This window comes from Trachypithecus francoisi, unplaced genomic scaffold, assembly GCF_009764315.1.
Source record: "Trachypithecus francoisi isolate TF-2019V2 unplaced genomic scaffold, Tfra_2.0 Lachesis_group18, whole genome shotgun sequence".
Lineage (NCBI taxonomy): Eukaryota > Metazoa > Chordata > Mammalia > Primates > Cercopithecidae > Trachypithecus > Trachypithecus francoisi.
The window spans coordinates 56,527,381-56,538,372 of NW_022681463.1; positions in this window are offsets into that span (position 1 = coordinate 56,527,381).

The window sequence follows — 10,992 nt, forward strand, 5'->3', positions numbered from 1 at the left end:
TTGAGACACCATGCTTCACAAATTTCTATCAATGATTATGCTCAGAGGTGTCCACAGGTATTGTTTTGAGTTTTGGACTTTTTTTCCAAATTCACATGTCCATCTTCCTGTTGATTATCTCCCTAGTGCTGTGACTTAGGTGAGCCATCCCCCACTTAGAGAAGTGTGAGATCTATTAAACAATCCAAAATCTTGAGCCAAGAAGAGTACTGGCTAAATATCATTAAGGACTAGTTTTGTTTTTCAAAAAAGTAATTGGACATACCCCAGCTCAGCACATTCATTTATATTTACTATTGAAAAACAAAACTTAAAAAATAAACTGCTAATACTAGGAAAGCAAGTACTTTGTCTAAGTGAAACCAAAGTTAAAAACTAAAATCACTCTATCTCATATCTAGTTCTTGAGTAAGGAAAAGGATTCGTGCCCTTGACTCTGAAATGAACTTCACGACTGCCCTCAAGGAGTTCATTGTCTACATGGAAAATTCCGAAGTTGCAGGAAAATATTTCCATTTTATCCACATCTCATTTCCACATCCACCTCTTGGACTACGGTCGAAATTTTATGACTATGGCTTCTTCCCTGGGCTTTACATTGTCCTCCACTGAGATGCAGATAGTATTAGAAAGTTAACACCTGTAGACTTATCACTTTTATCCTCATATACTGTAAGTTACCTGCCTTTTCCTGAGAGCTGCTTCTGCAGGAAGCAGTGGCAGGAAGATTCTAAGAGAGGGTGAGGCCAGGTGCCTAGGAGGACAGCAGCAGCAGAAAGGGAGCACTAAGGACACAGAAGGCGAGCCAATCCTTTCCCAATTTTACTTAAGGCTTCAACAGGGAAAACTCTATGAATACAACTGCAAATAGAACATCTTTCTAAAGTACATAAGCCCAGAGCTGCTTTAGGTGATGTTACAATTGGAGCCTGGACCTCTGCCCACTGTACTTGTTTTTCTAGTCACCAAGACATCACAGAGTTCTAGGGTTTCTTGGACCCTAAAGGTCCAGGAAAGATGCTTTGAAAAACACTGGCCTATTAGAAGTTGCTGTTGTGAAAGAGATTTTCTTATCTATAAGAACCATTTTTTCTCTTAAACCTATAATCAAGGAATTATTATTTCAGAGATTAATTTCTGAATAGGTGGTTGGGAGATAAATTAGAAAAGAAAGGTATTGTTGATTGTTGTTTTTCAGCCAGATTCTTTGTACTATTAACATCTTGATTTTCAAATAACATGGAGCTTAAGTCCAGAGGCTAAGGGAGTCTCACAGCTCCATAGACGGGAGCACTGCTTGAGAGCTGTACAAACCCAGACATTCCCTTCTCTCCATCTCCTGTTGCTGCTTCTTTCTTGCTGCAGGTGGGTTTATTCTGTTCTAAGCTCATTTGAAGGAAATGGTCTCAGTACTAATTCCAATTTATATCTTCTCTGTTTATGAAACCAGCCAAACCAATTCCAATTTAAGTTTTCTAGAAAGTACTTTGCTCAGCTCAGTTGAGCTGATTATTCCCATCATTCTGATTGTTCCCGTCAGAATAATCTGTGTGACAACTGTGCTATGGTTAGGACAAGTTTCAGAAAAGGAGACAAAACACTAGACAACTTCACAATAGTTGTCCAGCACTTTCTTCCTGGAAACCCATGCCCCGATACAGCAATGATGAGCCGATTCTCCCTATCACTTCCCAACTCCATATTCAGTGATGTCATATTAGTAGCCTGAAATCAGCCAGGAGGGGAGTATTTATACCATGAAACTGGCAAATGCTACACATCAGGGCTTTTTTTTTTTTTTTTTCAGACAGCCAATTTACCAGCACACCACTGTCAGATAAGTCCCCTGTGATTTGATTGGAGACAGCCACATTAACATCCACCCACACACTGCGAAGTACTGCAGATAACCTGGGTGTCCTTTTCTTCGTAAACATATTCCTCTAGAAGGAACCCAAGTAAACATGCTCACCCAAGTATTTTTATGTGTTTAAGAAAATAAAGTTAGACTTGTGCATCGCCACGGGTCCAGTGACCGCATCCCTGAGCATTTAGCGTAGTTTTTCAAGCATCTCAAGCATTGTCCACTATCTTCATTACAAGGTTAGATATAGGTTAGAAGAATCTTAAAAATTACCCCCTTTCATAGTAAAAATTAAAAACAGCAAGTAGAGAAATCCAATACAGAAGGTGTGAAGTGGTAGAAGTTACAAAAGCACTCGCTGGGATACAGCAGGAGCTCTACAAATGTTTGTGAATGTATGAAGAAAAGCAATGAAGTAGAGGCCGGGCGCGGTGGCTCAAGCCTGTAATCCCAGCACTTTGGGAGGCCAAGACGGGTGGATCACGAGGTCAGGGGATCGAGACTATCCTGGCTAACATGGTGAAACCCTGTCTCTACGAAAAAATACAAAAAACTAGCCGGGCATGGTGGCGGGCGCCTGTAGTCCCAGCTACTCGGGAGGCTGAGGCAGGAGAATGGCGTAAACCCGGGAGGCGGAGCTTGCAGTGAGCTGAAGTAAGCTGAGATCCGGCCACTGCACTCCAGCCCGGGTGGCAGAGCGAGACTCCATCTCAAAAAGAAAAAAAAAAAAGAGAGAAAAGAAATGAAGTAGAAAGAGGAAAGGAAAGGAGGTATGGGGGTGGGAAGGGGGAAGGACAAAACATAAACCAAATAATGAGATGACAAGCAACAAGACAACCCTCCACTGAGATAATAAGCAAAAGACATTAAATAAGTATAAAAGCATTCATTCACTCCACAAATGATATCAACTGCCAAACACAGGGCAGGGACTTGGCATAAAAAAGTCCATAAGACATGGTCCCTGCCTCAAGCACTGTACAGTTTGGTAGAGAGAGTCAAGTAAATTGACATTTCAATACTGGTAAATGCTATGATTAGTTAACTACCCCATGCTGAGGGAGATCATAGAAAGGCTTCTAATCCAAAGTTGAAAGTCCCAAAAGGTCACACTTCCAAAAAAAGGAACATCTAAACCAAGACCTGAAGAACAAATAAAAGCTCCTTGAGTGAACAGGGTGGGGCAAAGGGCATTTCAGGTGGAGGAGAAAGTATATAAAAAGGGTTTGGTGTTGAGTGGAAATAGGCAATGATGGATTTAACAAGTTCTGACTAGCTCAGTATAGCGTCCAAAAGAAAGCTGGAGATGTAAGTCAAACCAGGGAATGAAGGTCTCACATAGCCTTCTCAGAATTGGGACTTTGAGGGCAAAGGAGAACCATCAAAGAATTGAAAGAATATATCACTTTAGAGAAATCAGGGAGTCCTGTTCATTTTATCTCCTGAATCACTCTCAGACTGGTCTAGCCCTCTCCATGACTTTTCCAGCTGGATTGACATGACATCTCCAGCTGGTCTCCTTGCCTCCACTTTGTCCTGCCTCTACACTATTTTTCACATGGAAGGCAGGGAGACCAGCTGGAGATCATTGCAACAATCTTGTTGAGGGACTGCTTTGGTGAAGAAGAGAAGTGGTCCAATCTGAGAGCCATTCAGGAGATCGAATAAGCAGGGCTCAGTGAGTAACAGGACTTGAGGCAAAGGAGTCAGGTTATGGTTTCCAGGCTTCTGACTTGGGCAGCTGGGTGGATAGTGGTGCTCTTTACTTTAAAAAGAAATAAAGAAAAAATAGGTTTACTAGGTAGTATGATTTGGATATTCATCTCCTCCTAATCTCGTGTTGAAATGTGATCTCCACTGTTAGAGATAGGCCTAGTGGGAGGTGTTTGGGTTATGGAAGTGGACCCCTCATGAATGGCTTGGTGCCCTCCTCCCAGTAATGAGTGAGCTTTCGCTGTTAATTCACATGAGAGCTGGTTGTTTAAAGGAGCCTGGCACCTCCTCTTTCCTGTCTTGTTCCCTCTCACCATGTGACAGGCTGCTCATCCCGCACTTTCCATCTTGATTGTGAGCTTCCTGAGGCCTCACCAGAAACTGAGCAAATGCTACTACCATGCTTCTTGTGCAGCCTACAGAATTGTGAGCCAAATAAACCTCTTCTCTTTATAAATTGCCCAGCCTCAGATATCCCTTTATAGCAATTCAAAGTAGACTAACACAGTGGGGTAGATCAGGAGTTTTTGTCCTTGAGGTGCTATGGGACATCCCAGTAAAGATATATAGTTTACTTAAAAATATAGTTTATCCATATATATAAAGATTAAAGATATATGGAGATATAAAGATATATAAAAAGATTAAAGATATATCTTAAAGATTATATATAACTTATTAGTTATCAAGTTTATTCAATAAAGGTCTCCATGATTTATAATTTTTATGTTGTGTTTTGAGGTGGTTAGTAAAAAACACGGCTTTTCCCCCCATCAAATGAAGCATGGGCATAAACAGAAGCAAACTACCACCTCTGATGATTGAGACACGTTTGGGAGACTCAGGCTGCCAATGTTTCATTCCTGATTTAGAGGGAGGGCCCAATGATCCCTGCCACCTGGTACTCATGTCCTTGTGTAGCCCTGTTCCATGCTATATATAGCTGACTCATAGGACTAATAAGATACTGTGAAAATGACAAATGTGACTTCTGAGGCTAGGTCACAAAAGACATTATGACTTGTCTTGCTCTCTCATGAATCTCTCTCTCTGGGGGAAATCAGCTGCCAGGTCATGAGGTTACCCAAGCAGCCCTGTGGAGGCACTCTTACGGTGAGGAACTGAGGCCTCCTGCCAGCAGCCATGTGACTGAGCCACCTTGGAAGCAGATCTTCTAGCCTTCAAGCCCCCAGATGACTGAAGCCCCAACCCCCTTGACTACACCCACATGAGAAAGCCTGAGCAGAACCACTCCTCTAAACTTCTAAATTCTCAACCCACAAAAACTGAGATACTAAATGTTTATGGTTTTAAGCCAACAAGTTTTGGAGGCAATTTGTTACACAGCACTGGATAAGTAATACAGAAACTTACATGCCAGGTCACAGCAAATATACTGGAGAGCTGTAGGCCTCCCCACTGGGGCCTTCCCCTATAAAACTTGAGGCAGTTTTTCTCAGACTCCCACAAGCAACAGAATCATCTGCTAGGCTTACTAAAATACAGATTACTGGGCCCAACCCAAGAGTTTCTGATTCGATAGATCTGAGGCAAAATCAGAAAATGTGGTTTTCTGGAGTGAGTTCCAGGGATTTGGGAGCTGATGAAAATGATGTGACCGTGAGAGGGCAGTAACACACAGCAAGCTTGATTTGGGTGACACTGAGAAGTTGGATCCTGGGGGAGTTTCTCAGAGCATGAGACCATTCCGAAGAGAACGATGACAAGGGAACTGCCGAGAGAGAGGGAATCAGAGGGGAGAACTACAATTACTAATTGGTGCCCTCAGTTGCCCAGCAAAGTCTCTGGGTCAATGAACTCCCAAGGGCAGCAGACCTAGGAGTCTTAGTATAGATGCAGGGTTTCTCCTATCAATGGCTAGCAGATGTCAGGTGCAGTTTCACAGGGTATGCAAAACAAAAAGGCTCTAAATGGCTAAGAATCTACTTATCTGGGCTATGTTTAAAACAACTGGGTGTGTAAACATTGTGTTTGGCACTGCTGGGCTTTTGAGCTCACTGCTCCCAGCCACCTGTGAGGGAGTAAAGAGGCCCAATATACAGAGGCCATCTTTAGCATTTATGTAACAAATTTTCACGTCTCCAGGTGCTGGTACTGTTGGCCCAAGAACACATTTTGAGAAGACTGGCCTCAAGGAACTAATGTGTGCTTATGGGCAGGATGGCAGTGGAGAAGAGGGTGAGGCTCAGTGTCTTCTCCCAAATTTTCATATTAAACAAAACCTCTTTCCCCAGAGAGAAGTAGCAAGAGAGGCAGAGGGAAATGATTCTAACAGAAGTTCTAGCCACATGGAAGGAAGCATTAGCAGTGAGGAATTAGCAACTGTTCTCTCCCTAAACATACCACCCAAGGTAATGATTCTACATCCTAAGCAAATGTATTTTTCACAGAGGCATTTTTTTTCATTGTTTAGTGGAAGGAACTCCAATGAGGACCATCTGGTTTTCTATAAACAGAAACCAGTTTCATTATTCTGACAAACAGTACTTTGCCTGCGGGTGGTAAAAGCTGTTTATATATCCTTACCTTAATTAAGTCATCTCTGACTAAAAATGATTATCTCACAAGTGTTCTCAACAGACTTTCTTTAAAGAATTCTAAGAAATACGTCTATTTTTAGTGTTATAGAAGGTATGTAAATTGAGATCTAATACTGAAGCTGTTTCCTTTAATTCCATTTTGAGTTGCTTTTATTTCTCCTTTATAACATTCATGTTCCCATATTTATCCATTCCTTCAATCATTATTTATCTAGTCTTAATGACTATGTTCTGTGCATTAAGAACAGCCCTGGGTGCTTTGAGATGATAGAATTTAAAGCCAGAGCTAAGACTAAAAAATAAAAACAAAACAAAAAATTTTTTTTTAATTGTGAGAACTTATATGAAGAAAACTTGGTTACTGGGAGCTTTTGATATACTCTATTGATTTTAGCTATTTTATTTTCCTTTCTCCCTCCATTCACATTTAAGGGAACTAATACTAAATTAGCATGAAGAGCGTACGCCTGTGATCTCAGCTACTTGGGATGCAGAGGCAGGAGGATCACATGAGCACAGAAGCTCAAGCCCAGCTTGGACAACATAGAAAGACACAGACTAAAAAAGAAAAAAAGAAGGAAAAAAAATAGCATAAAGAATTCCAGGGAGACAAGACAACATAGCCATTTTCCTAGCCAAGAAAAACCCCAGTTTGCAGTTTACTGAATAGAAGTGTGCCACCTCACAGTAGTTTTAATGACTGACAATGAACCTTTTGTGAGTTTTGCACTTCTCTTGGCTGAAATATCCAAACTGGCTCAAAGAAGCTCCAGCCTCTTCATTCTGTAAGTGTTGATACTATTTGCATAACTACCTGTCATTATCCCCTACCAGGTGCCTCCTTTCCAACCTTGAACGTTTCTTGATTCATTATAATTAAAGAGCTAATGTAGCCATTCAAGTTCACATTGTCAATGACCATGTAATCATCTTCCCTAGTGGCCAGAATTCCTTTCTTTTTATGAGGTTACAATTAAATTCCCTCCAGCCATAAGGTCAAAAGAATCTGGAATAGTTAGCCTTCCCAGTGACTAATTTCACACCTGTGACTCTGACACATATAAAATAAGACCTCTTAAATGGAAGGTGTCAAGTTAAGAAATAATATACATTTGACTACACCTGAACTGAAGTCAATTAGATGTAAAAATTAAAGACGGTGGCTTCTTTTCCTGTTACTGGAAGTGATGCTTGACATTCTACTTATCAATTTAAGACATCCATGTCCCTTAGAAATGTTAAGGTAATTTGTTTGGAAAAGAATTAAAATGGCCCAAAGCCTCGATGAGATTAAGATAACGTGTTCATGTCTGTTCTGTGTAAAAATTTGTCTATCACTTTATTTTTTTTCCTTTCTCAAGATTTGTTTTTCTAAAATAGATTTTATTTTTCTGCTGTTGAGGCTTCTAATATTTTGTTAAGAATTACGTGTATTATTTTGTTAATAATCACTATGCACAGCTAAATACCGTGAGCCAATTTAGCCTCCGACTTCCAAAATGTAACATTGGCCAATGGAGCTGCCTTTTATTTCTGTCATCTTGAAATGTACTGTGGACCTACCCCTTCACCTACAGCTTTTAGTGATTCTCAATTTCACAAGTCACACACCACCACCCCTAACTCCTTATGCCTTTACCCTCCTTTCTCCTCTAGGAGTTGCTTCGAGCAACAAGGCTATTTACTGGGAGCTTCGCAAGTCTAACTTCAATTGGAAGTCGTTGTCGAGTTTCTATCAGCGCACTTTGAGTGGACACTCAATTAAGAGACTGCTTATGGCAGCCACAGTGCCCCTTCCCTCATGGCTGTAAGGGCTCCTGGAAAAGTGAGTGTGACCCACTGTCAGAAACCTCCAAACCTGCAGTTCAGCTACGCTGAGTTTCTGGGAAGTCAAAGTGAGCAGCTCATCAGGAACAAAGGCAGGTTTCCTTTATTCAAAAACATCCAGGTGATGACTCCAAGTCCTAAAGAATAACCAAGATGCAATCCTTGCACTTCTTGAAGTTGTTGTTGGTACCTCTTGGTCTCACAAGAAAAGTAACTGTTGCCTTTTATGGTAGCTATCTGTTGTTACTGCCACCCAGTAACAAAAAATCCATTCATTTTTTGATAGCTATACCTTGATTTCCCTTGGGTAACCATGCTTTTCTCACTCTCAGCTCAGATGCTTTGGATCATATTTTGCATGCTGTGGGGTACACACACCCAACTATGCAGACAGTGGACTGAGAAATATGAGTACCACGCTGATGAGCTACCCCAACATTTGACATCTCAGTTTTTTGTTACCTATTCCTGAATAGTGATTTTCTCCTCCACGCCATCCTGTCCTATATCACATTCATGAGCTTAGATTTTACCTGGACCTTCTGTACCTTTTAAATAAAGAGCCAAACACTCCACTTGCTAACCACCATACCAATTTTTCCAGTTCTTGCACTCAATACTTCCTCTAGGTCATAGACCCCTCTTGTCACCACACTCTGTCTTCATGTCTTTCCCTACCCAGTTAGAGTCCTTTGATTTTTACTTCCACTCTTATCGGTATTTTCCCTTAGCCCATTCCTTTCAGCCTCAACAACCTGGCATATCATGTATCATGTATTATTCTAGTTATCTATTTAATACTTTCCCTTTTCTACAAACTGTAGCCTATAGGAAGGGAGAATCTTCTTTATAACCATTGGATCTCCAGTGCCCAGTATCACTGTGACTGACAAACAGCATGCAATTATATTTGTTCATCCAAACACATTTTTAAATAAATCTATTATAGTGTGCTGAGTGCCTGGAATTGGGTTATCAGAAGTAAGTGCTTAGATCTTTCCTCATGGAGTTTACAACCTATTAGGCTTGAGCTAAGGAGGTGGCAGTATTGCATTGATCAGGACATGGTCCCAGAATTCCAATCGGTAATAAGCAGCAAGGAGAGTTGTGTCCATTGCAGAGGAGCTGAGGAACTTGCAGTTCAGAGAATTAGTTGCCAAGTAAACAACTCACAGACTAATATACGATAAGTAATTTATTTTCCAAATGTATTGGAGAAGTTGCCCCTTGAAGTCAGGGGCTTTGACACTTATTATATAGATACCCCGAATTGATGAAGGATCATAAAAAGAATTAAGTCTTGATGTGTTGCCTTCAGGACAGGACAATGGGAGTTATACCAAAAAAGAAAGTGACAACTCTTTTTAAAACAATGTTACGGGCCGGGCATGGTAGTTCACACCTGTAATCGCAGTACTTTGGGAGGCTGAGGTGGGCAGATCATGACCTCAGGAGTTTTAGAGCAGCCTGTACAACATCTACTAAAAATACAAAATTAGCTGGGCATGGTGGCGGGCGCCTGTAATCCCAGCTACTAAGGAGTCTGAGGCAGGAGAATCACTTGAACCTGGGAGGCAGAGGTTGCAGTGAGCAGAGATAATGCCACTGCACTCCAGCCTGGGTGACAGAGCAAGACTCCATGTCAAAAAAAAAAAAAAAAAAAAAAAGTTACTCATCTGAAATCATTTTCAACAAGTCCTTCATTTCAACATGCATTTTGTCTTCCCCTGGGATTTTCCTGGCATTGAACCTCTCAAAGACACAAAAACACTGAACACTAACAATGGAAAAGGAACATGTAACATATTTGATGAAATTTATAGATTACAATAAACTGGAATAATGTGCAAAGGCCTCAAAATGACAGAAGATAAATTCTAAATTGGCAGGCATATGAATTCAAATAATAAAATAACACCCAAATTACAAGCTTATGAATTAACAGATATTAGAGAATAACCACACTGGAAAAGAGAAAATAGAATGAGAACTGCACAAATTAGATAAAATTTTAAAAGATGAACTTTTAAATTCCAGGGACCCAGGAAAAAGGGGAGGGCCCGGTGATCCAAACAAAATACATTGTTAGGATCCTGGGTAGAAAGAGGGTGCTCCTGAATGGGAGTCTGGATAGAATTTACAGCTAGGTGAGGTTTAAAAAAATTTAAAATGCTAATTGATTTGTATGCAAACAAGGGAGAGGACCAGAGAGTTTTTAAGGGATTCTAGGGAAAGCCAAAACTCCCTGTGCGGACTGTTAGCTCAACATAAAAGAAACTACAAACCTGCGAACCACACATGAGCAAGAGAAAGCATTAGGAAAATATGAAGAAATTAGGGGAGATGAATATTTATGGTCTAGACAGGATTCATATCAAGCCAGAAAGCTTGACTTTGAATAAAACACCAAAAAAGACTCAGATATCAGAAAAAGAGAAACATTTACTGATTGCCTTAAGGGATCAACAGCAGCAGAAGAGGCGGTTACCATCTTCCTTTTGCTCCCTTCCTCCTTTCTCTGTCTGAGAAGGACCCTACTCTCCTTATATAACATGGACTGGGATCATGTAAAAAGACAAAAAGGAGGGCTAGCACCGCTCATGTGTTGTGGGTGAAAGACCACGAGCTTTGGGTTAGCCCAAAGCAGAAGCTCAGCTCTCCTCTTACTAAGTGTGTGATCTTAGGCAAATCACTCAACGGCTCATACAAGATTAGGGTATGGTTTCTCTCTATATAGATGATTCATTGAAGTTCTGTAATTATTACTCATTAGAATAAGGAATGAAACTCATGTTCATTATATTTGGGTTGTTATGTTTGGATTGTTACAGTAAATTAGAGAGTGTTTTGGAGTGGTTAACATAACCTGGTCATAAGAATATTTTAATTCTTAGATGTGTCCCCTAAGATAGAGTAATTGAAGCAATAATAAAGTCCTTGTCTCTGAGTGGGTCTTAGGAGAGACTGAAGAGAGCAAAACCATTGGTCAGAAGTGATACCCTGCTCTGATGGACAGAAGCTGAGCTA